Source organism: Ixodes scapularis, unplaced genomic scaffold, assembly GCF_016920785.2.
Source record: "Ixodes scapularis isolate PalLabHiFi unplaced genomic scaffold, ASM1692078v2 ptg000549l_1___fragment_3__unscaffolded, whole genome shotgun sequence".
NCBI classification, from domain to species: domain Eukaryota; kingdom Metazoa; phylum Arthropoda; class Arachnida; order Ixodida; family Ixodidae; genus Ixodes; species Ixodes scapularis.
In genome coordinates, this window is record NW_024609998.1 from 571,877 (window position 1) to 581,466 (window position 9,590).

Below are 9,590 nucleotides of genomic sequence, written 5' to 3' on the forward strand. Positions count from 1 at the left end.
CGTCCGACCGCGCAATACGACGGTCGAAGGCGAGGGTTTTCAACGCTCTCCGATGCTACGAAAACCCTCTCCCCCCAAGGTCATTCCGGCAGTCCGCACGTCGGATCGGAAGGTTTCGTCGTACATGTGTTTCCCGCTTTAGGCAAGAGAGATCGGGGGGTTACGGGGTTTCAGTGCTCCGCCCGCCGGATGTACCTGCCCACCAGTGTTGCGGAATTGCGACTCCGGAGTTGGAATGATTCCGGAATCATTCCGCATTTTCGCGACCCCGGAATGGAATGGGGAATGGAATGGCGGTAACGATGAGGTGGATGGAATGGGAATGGAATTAGATGTCATTTGCCCGGAATGGAATGGAAATGGAATGGGCCCGGTTCTTTCTTTATCTTTTTTTTAGGGAAGAGGGGGGGGGGGGGCTACGTTCAGCTAAATGGAGCCACTCAGGGAGTCAGTTGCTCAGAAAAAAAAAAATGCGCGGGAAACTGCTAGCAATACAAAAAACACGCATCAGAGCAAAGACGAAAGGGGGGAGGGGGTGCGTCCGTGAAAGGCGTCGTCTGTGCGCCTTTCACGGACGCACAGACGACGGGCTTTACGGGTGTTACACGAGAGCGAAACGAGAAACCAAGCGCCAAGCAAAAGAAACGAAGGAAGCGGCAAAGAGACATGCCGCCATGCACGGCTCTTCCTTCCTTTGAAGTGTGAAATCTGGGTTTGCTTCGGCATTAAAACAAAAAGAGATTCACTTTTCACTTCTCCTCTCGCGCTTTGCTCCAACGCTTGTTTCTTTTTTATATATATATACTGCAATTTTACGTGTAAGTCCGCCTTTTACTTGGTCTTTGTTCCGATGCCTATTTTCTTTGTTATATGTTTTACATTCAAGTGGGTTGAGGTTACAAACAAGCTAGCGGATTGCCGCTCATTTCCTTTGACTTGAGTTTCTGCATACCTTGTTTCACCTTGCGATGGACCGCTGCGGACGCTTTGAGTCACCCCAGGCAGTGCAGCACAGTGAGCTTAGTAAGATCAGTGCTTTTTTGAGGCATTTAGCATTTTTTTTTTGCAATTGTCTATGCTTTTGACAATGTCAGCTTTATGCTGCTTATGCCGGAAACATTGCACAATGTAGCTGTCAAATGCCAATTTTTACGTTTAGGAATTAAGGCCCGTTCACACTCTTGCAACCGAGTACGACCGAGAGAGACCAAACCGGTTTTTAAGCCTCTTGCGATCTCTTAGGACCAGCTCCGCTCAGCGCATCCGGTCCCAAGAAGTCTTTCTCGGTCGTACTCGGTTGCAAGAGTGTGAACGAGACTTTAGAGGAATGGAATGGGACGATTCAGCCATTCCAGGAGTGGGAATGGGCCCAGTGTCCTCAATCCTAGGAGTTGAAAGGAATTGAATTATCGAAAACTCTAATTCCCGGAATGGAATTGGAATGGAATGGGGGGTGCCCATTCCGCAACACTACTGCCCACAGGCGTTCTTTGTAGTATCCATGCCGTAGACATGCCAGGCATGTCTTGCTACCGGCTTGAGACTCTCACGCGCTGTGTTGCTCAACTGCAGGATGCTTCAGTTGGCATCGTTCAAGCGCTTGCCGTGTTTGACGGGAGCCCTACACAACTGCATCCCCAGTACTTGGTGCTCATTGAAAAGCTTCAGCTGGTGAGGAATGTTTCCTTCATGGACACCCAGCTCGGGATTTCCTTTGCAGCAGTACGGGAGGGGACACGAACAGCAAACCCAAGTAGCACCCCAATATTGGTCCAATGACGGTCCTATATCGACTCACGCTGGCACCAATATTGGGCAATATTGGCAAACGCTACAAGGCGTTATATTGGGCCAGCTAGCCTGCCAATATTGGACCACTACGTTTGCCAATTTTCAGCCAATATTGGACCAATCTATTTCCACATTTTCAGCCAATATTGGACCATTCTGTTTGCCCATTTTCAGCCAATATTGGACCACTCTGTCTGCCTATTTCCAGCCAATATTGGACCATTCTGTTTGCCCATTTTCAGCCAATATTGGACCACTCTGTTTGCCCATTTTCAGCCACTATTGGACCACTCTATTTGCCCATTTTCCAGCCAATATTGAACCATTCTGTTTGCCCATTTTCAGCCAATATTGGACCACTCCGCTTGCCCATTTTCAGCCAATATTTGGCATAACGGCACTGCCCTTTTAGCCTAGATAGGTTTTGCCAACCACCTTAAAATTGGCTGCCAATCTCTGTCGGAACGGCAGCCAAATGTCCGAAGGCCTTTTTCGCCAAGCTACTACAAATATTGGGCGTGCCTTTCTCCTGGCACCATGGTTGAGCAGTTTACCACACTTGCACTGGTAACCCTTTGCCGCCAGGCTCTTCCCAATATTTGGCAATATAATGTACAACTGCAACAACAGATAATAGTTTTATCTCTCTTGTATTGATAACACTGAAGATTTTCTTTGCAACATGCAGGCTAAAAATATATAATTTTACCATCAGAAAATATTGCGTGCATTTTAGTTTGCCATGCAAATGAACAAAATAATTTCTTTGCTAATAATTTATTTTGAAAACAACTTTCTGTGCTATTTTTTTTGCACTTCACACATCGCCAGTTGGCAGTTGAATGGCCCCTGTTTGGCGGCAAAACCTCTGGCGCCTGCCCCCCTCCCGGTCCACAGCACCGGCCAGGTACCTGCCAATGGCCTTTTCGACATCTGGCACATTGGCAGCCTTCGCACTCTTGATGGTCTCTGAAAGTGGAAATTTTAAACGTTCTGCATTAAACATCAAGGCATAACGGTTGCCGCTGATACTTAGAATAGTCTTAGGATCAGGAAATTGGATCCAACCAGGGTTAAATCTCTATCCAGAGCAGTAGTAATTAAAATACAGATGTCAGGTCAAGAGCTAGGTACAGAGAAGCAACATGCTCCTCTCTTTTACTGGTTACTATACTAATGACCACACTTCTATTCTAAGAAGAGGTTCCCATCAGCACTGCACAGCTATACTCTGTCTCAGTAGTTGTGTGCAGTGTGGAGCTGCAAGGTGCGACGAGGTGGAGGAGTACCCAATGCGGTTACAAGTTCCGGTACGGCTCAGATTGCACAGAGTCAAATGTCGATGATACAATAACGATTGACCGGAATTTCAGGGTCACGTGAATTTAAAGATGGTCCGGGCAATATTGAATATATTGCCATTCAGGATGATACAAACAGTACTCAAGTCGTCCCGGGTGATATGAGCACGTGAACCATCGGTGCATGCGAAACGAGTGGGTGGGCGCAGCTGGTCTTAGAGGGGAAGAGAGTACGCACAGTTGCCGCTGTCCCCCTCTCCACCTCCAGTCTATGCTGGCCAAGCGGCAGCATGCCTGGCTCACAGCCCAATGAGCCAAGGTTAACTCACATGCCCAACAAAGCTGTGTCGTCGATGGTAGAAACACTTAACGCTCTTGATGTTCCATGCTGCACCATAAGTGCAAGCAATATGAGCCGAGAAAGCGCTGCGCAGCTTTATGCATTTTGGATGGGGCTTATGAGCAACTACAAGGGCAGAAGAGTGCAAACAAACATCACAGACAAAGTATACACACAAGTTAGCTTGTCTTGGATTAAACAAATTCAGGATTATATGAATATTTTTTCGTGTTCCCGGGTAATCCCTATCATCGAGATTATGCTGTATTTATAGAGTATGAACTATTCAGGCATATGGAATGACTCGGCAGACTGTAAAGAATAACTTAATTGCCTGTAATGGCTTCTACAGAGACCAGACAATGCAGGCGAAGACTGATACGCTGTGCAAGAACACATGTACACTGGTGCATTTATGTTCTTGATTGGCTGACAAGGGCTACAGTTGCACTACACTGCATGCAACTTGTGAGATAGAGTATATGCTGCATTCAGGCATAGCTAGAATTTTCAGGCACTATAATAGGCCTTTTGAACTAAATATGTTACGCTATAACAGATTAGAAGCATTGTTTAAAACGAACTTACTTTAGAAAAAGGCTGTGTGTATTATTGTAAATGTAAAATATAACACTCAAGACTAAAAACAAGACTAAAAATCTTTTTCATACAATGAACCTTCTTCCAAATACTAGCCAATGTGAATATTCTCTAGCACCATATGGTACATAATTAAGGTATAATAAATTTAACACACTGAGATTACCCTCCATACCTCACCTGACTGAGATTACCCTCCATACCTCACCTGACTGAGATCACTACTGCCTGTAACCTACGTGATGGTAGCCTATAGACTGTTCCTCATAATTTAACTAACCACTGCACACAAATGTTAAAGCATCATCTCCCATCATCACCAAACCAATTATTCTGACAAAATGTACAAATAGAACCTGTGACCACCCTTCGATGAGACAAATCATGTTTCAAGCTCTGTAAACTAATCCCCAAATAGTTTATAGTGTTTACTAACATTTATTGGTGCAATTCTTTTTCTCTTATATTTTTCTTTGTATCACATTTGTCACCTTGCTGCTTGCTGAGTGAACAAGTGTGCAAACCTTGTCAAGCCAACAACTGCTGGGTTTTTGTCTGCCTCCCAGTGCCTGTACTATATGCTACATCACAGGCACAAATAAAGGATTTGATTTGAAAGTGACATGCTATAACAGTCAAGCAGTTGCATGCACTTCAGCAAACTCGAATAACAAGGATCTATCAATGTGTTGATCAATTAAGCAAATATAATCATACCTGTCACAATGCGGCAGAGGAGCGTCCCCCGGAAAGGTAGCTTGCCTTTCCGGCCCAGGAGGCTAAATTTTATTTGGACCTCCTTCTTGAGGGCCCTTTCCAGAAGGCTTCGGCAGGCCTCGGCAACCGTGTCAGTTGCCCTGACCCATGTAGCCACCTCCAGCTGCTGTGAAAAACAAGGGACAACGGAAATGTAGAAGCATGACCAAATACCAAATCAAACACAGAAACACGGCTATGACGACACAACCAGTTTTCATTTTTCTTCATACTGAAAAGCTATCATTTATTAACATTGAGTAAAGCAAATGCAGTGTCCACCCGTTTAGTGGCCGAGTATGATAGTTGACATTATGAGCCAGCGACAAGCACTGCAGTGGATGTTGGAAAAATCATCATATGAAAGGAGGAAAGTGCAACATACCAGGGCTGTGGCTGTAGCTTTATCCTTCAGGGCATTTTCCAATTCCCTGAATTCTTCCATAGTCGCCGCGGGCAGCTTTGGAAGGGGCGCCCGCGACGGCTCTGGAGCCATTTCCGGCGAAGGCGGTGCAGCAGACATTGAGGCCTTCATTTGCGATAAATTAAAACTTAAGTTTCTAATGTCCTGCTGCATCGCCCCCAACTGCCGCAAAATCTCCCCATTCTGTAGCCGAAGCTCAAGCACCAGCTTAACTATTGGAGACTGCTCTGGACCTGAAATGGAAGATTAATTAGGGTGAGTAATGTATTATCAAGCTCTGGCCCTGGGTCCTATGGAGAAGTAAGCTGTGCAGCAATAGCGGACACCAGTCTTTCCCTTCTTTAAAAGCAAAAGATTAAAATGGCTTGACTGATAAAAGAAATCATCAGGAGCCGTGAACCTAAAAAGATATATGTTTATGACTGCACTCGCTAAGAGACAAGCACTGTTATGTGTGTGCTAAATTTGAGGCTGCCTACAGATGGTAGTTTTGGAGTACACAACTCACACACCGTGGTTGCACACACTTTGCCCATTGTATAAATGGTGTGAAAAAATTCATAAATAAAATATATATTTTGCAGTGTGCATAGCAGCAGCCTGCAAATACAAAAAAACAAACAATTATATTTAACCTTGATCTTTATTATCTCATATTTGAACCATAAAAGAAAGCACATGGCTGTATGAAAAAGGGCTGCATTAAGCCCTGTCATAAACCAGCCAGGTTGTATCAGCTGTGCATCAATCATGTCAATGCAACAATTGGTAGACAAAAAATTACATCAGTTTTCCACCAATGCAAGGAATATGTTGAGAAGTCCCCAGAGTGAAGGAGATAGCATTGGGTAGAGCTGGTCTCATAAGCTGATCAGCAACCTTGTTGCACCATAACTAACATAGGAGGTGCAATCATAGTCAGCCAAGTTATTTCAGCTATTTTGACAGTACAACTCAACGGCTGCTATACTAGGAAATACTATACAAATTAGCTGTAAAGAAAAAGGTAGCTGTGTCACTGCCAGTGGGAAACACATTACAGCAATTACCTCTTATTCATGCACTATTCAGCTGAAGCATTAAAAAAAGATAAATGATGGTTACGCTATAAGGTCCAAAGCTGACAAGCTAATTACTAGCTAGTAATTCCCACATTTGGCTCCTAGTAGAATCATGCTGAATAAAAGATATGAATGTTCCAACATTCTTAAACTCCTAAGCTTAATTTGGGAACCATATCCCAGCACTGCAGCCGACAGGTTCAAAATGCCAGCCCGGCACACTTAAACTAGGACAGCCAGTGCAAACAAGTCTACTATAACAGTGGTTAAACAGGCCGGCAGGCCCTTGCTTTCGCAAGTTAGATTACAGGTTTCTGAGTATAAAATACCCGGAGAAAAGCTGGAGTGCCCACCACCTTGTGGCCAGTTGTTACTCACCAAATATTCAGACCTTGAGCATAAATACTTCACACTTTCATTTTGCCACTATCAAGGTGGCTGACGTCAAGGGATATATATATATATATATATATATATATATAAAAAAACCACATGTCAAAGCTCCTTCGGTTAGGCCGGTGTTAGGAAATAAAACATTAAAAAGGCTAACACTAGGACCACTGACTGGTGTTGTGCTTGGTTGCATTCAGTAAAAATTGGAGGACTTACAATTTGAGGCCCCCAACGTCATCCCATCTCCTGCCGGGAGTTCCTCAATGGAACCTAAAGGCGCGTCCAGGGCACCGTCCAGTCTGGTCAGGCTTTGCCCAGATGATGTCGATGAGGCTGAACCACAATGTAACGACAAAAATTATTTCGGCCCAGAACAGTTGGCTAACATAGTAGACACATGGTGCAAATTTTGTTAGCCTCTCTCTGACAATTAAAATTAGAAGCAAAGGGAGCATGTTGGTGAAAGGCGCTGCGGTTCGTAGAAAGAATAACACACAGAAGGACAAGACACAAACACTCGCATACACAGGGACAGGACACAAACACAGACACACAAACAGACACAGATAAAATCAGAAAGATTGTATGCGTGCCTGTGTTCATGTCCTGTCCCTGTGTATGTAAGTGTTTGTGTTTGTGTCTCGTCCTTCTGTGTGTTATTCTTTCTACGAACTGGAGTGCAATTAAAATTAGTTTTGAAGTCTCTCTCCCGTCCTGTGTGACCAAACAATCTGATAACTTGCAGTCATGAGCAAAGCAGTTCCACACTTTGAAGTAATATCAGGAAAAAAGGAATTTGCCAACCAAATGTGCGAAAGATCTGGAAAAAGATTGTCCCAACATTTCGAAACTATTTGTTTCTTCTTCAGGGGATGAATAAAGGATGTCAGTCTCTTCATCTTTTAGGTGTCACATCACTTTTCTTTGTCGGTGTTGTTGGGTTAGCTTCGTCGTGCCCTATCCGTTATCCCATTGTGGAGGCCATTCACATATAACGTAGGAAGCGTCCCTAGTGACCTATTGATGATGTTTGAAGTGTGTTGAATATGCCATGATTCAATGAGCCGCCTCCTACGTAGATTTGGTGCCGTGTCCAGGATGCTTGCGTTCTCAAATGCAATACGGTAGTCGAGGTTATCACAGTGTTCAGCGAAAGCACTGCGCTCTTTGTCAAAGTTTCTCACATCGTTCTTATGTTGTCGAAGCTGGTCGTGAAAGTTCTTTGTTTCGCCGATGTAAGAGGCAGGGCACAAGGTGTTGGTTCTGTTAAAAAGAGTAGAAACGACAGATACCTTATGGCCGACAGGGTGATTGGAGTCCTCCAACCATTACCTCCAGTTCGACTCCACCCACCGTCGGCCATAAGGTATCTGTCGTTTCTACTCTTTTTAACAGAACCAACACGTTCTGCTCATCTGAGGACGACAAAAGAAAGGAGGAACGGATTATCATGGACGACCTAAGGAAGAACGGCTCCCCCGGTAACTTCATTCACCACGTCATCCGTCGTCAGAACCGTAATCGGATGAAACAACCTTCGACAGTTTCCAAACCGATAGCACGGATTAGCATCCCTTACATGAAAGGGATAAGCGAGATGCTATCCTGACTGTTTGCAAAAGAACACGTCCTGGTTGCTCTCAAACCAGTGTCGGCTGTCGGATGCTTTCTACCTCGCCCTAAGAACAGACCACCGAAGGCGAAGGCCCAAGTAAGGTGTCATTTATAAGATCCCATGCTCCCAGTGCCCTGCCTCTTACATCGGCGAAGCAAAGAACTTTCACGACCAGCTTTGCCAACATAAGAACGATGTGAGAAACTTTGACAAAGAGCGCAGTGCTTTCGCTGAACACTGTGATAACCTCGACCACCGTATTGCATTTGAGAACGCAAGCATCCTGGACACGGCACCAAATCTACGTAGGAGGCGGCTCATTGAATCATGGCATATTCAACACACTTCAAACATCATCAATAGGTCACTAGGGACACTTCCTACGTTATATGTGAACGGCCTCCACAATGGGATAACGGATAGGGCACGACGAAGCTAACCCAACAACACCGACAAAGACAAAGTGATGTAACACCTAAAAGATGAAGAGACTGACATCCTTTATTCATCCCCTGAAGAAGAAACAAATAGTTTCAAAATGTTGGGACTATCTTTTTCCAGATCTTTTCCACATTTGGTTGGCAAATTCCTTTTTTCCTGATTTTCTACCCAACCAGACAGAATTCTGTCAAATATGTTCACCTTTGGAGTAATATGCTTACTGTTTTCTTCATTCTACCACTGCAACAGACTTCTTCCAGGCTGACTTTTCAGCTCTTCTACTCCAAGTACAATGCAAGCTGGCAACAATTTTACTTAAAGTTGTTGCCACTTAAAGATCGGGGAAAAGAGGAGGGGGATATTTTGGCAAGTTGCTAGTAACCCCCAGACCAGAGGCTCTCACAATTTGTCATCTCACAAGCCCTAGCAACCAGCAACAAAGTTTGTTGCTAGGGTTTGCGAACTCCCCTGTCTCCGTGAACCATAATGCTGACCACCGGGCATTATACCAGTAAGAATAGAAGAGTTTAAAAACCAACCTGCGTGAGCTCTATTGCAATGATAGCAGAACTGAAAAAGTACAGATATTAGAATGAGCTGCGAAATTGGTCTTTCTCAATCTTAAAACGTTAGGGTGAGAGGGTGATCGATGTGGGTGCTGATGGAACCAAAGAATGATCTGCTCGACCAAGGAGTTTCGAAGTAATCACTTTGAGAGCTGCTGCCCAGCCCGAAGATCTCTCAACTGAAACATTGCGACTTTTATCATTTGCTGATTTGGACTTCAATGCAACCAAGCAATAAGCAAAGTATGACTTCTACAAGAATACGAAAATGTGGCTTACCTTGCTCCGAGGAGCTGGTCCCA

At 44.5% G+C, this 9,590-nt stretch overlaps 1 long non-coding RNA gene across 1 annotated transcript; it reads right to left on the reverse strand.

Annotated features, from left to right (window-relative positions):
- Nucleotides 1-4,893: 4,893 nt before the first annotated feature.
- LOC120840529 lies at nt 4,894-6,704 on the reverse strand. The gene is made up of 3 exons (XR_006077047.1): nt 6,652-6,704; nt 5,174-5,445; nt 4,894-4,915 (listed from the first exon to the last, which is right to left on the reverse strand). It is a non-coding gene; the product is annotated as an uncharacterized LOC120840529 (long non-coding RNA).
- Between the last annotated feature and the right edge of the window lie 2,886 nt (nt 6,705-9,590).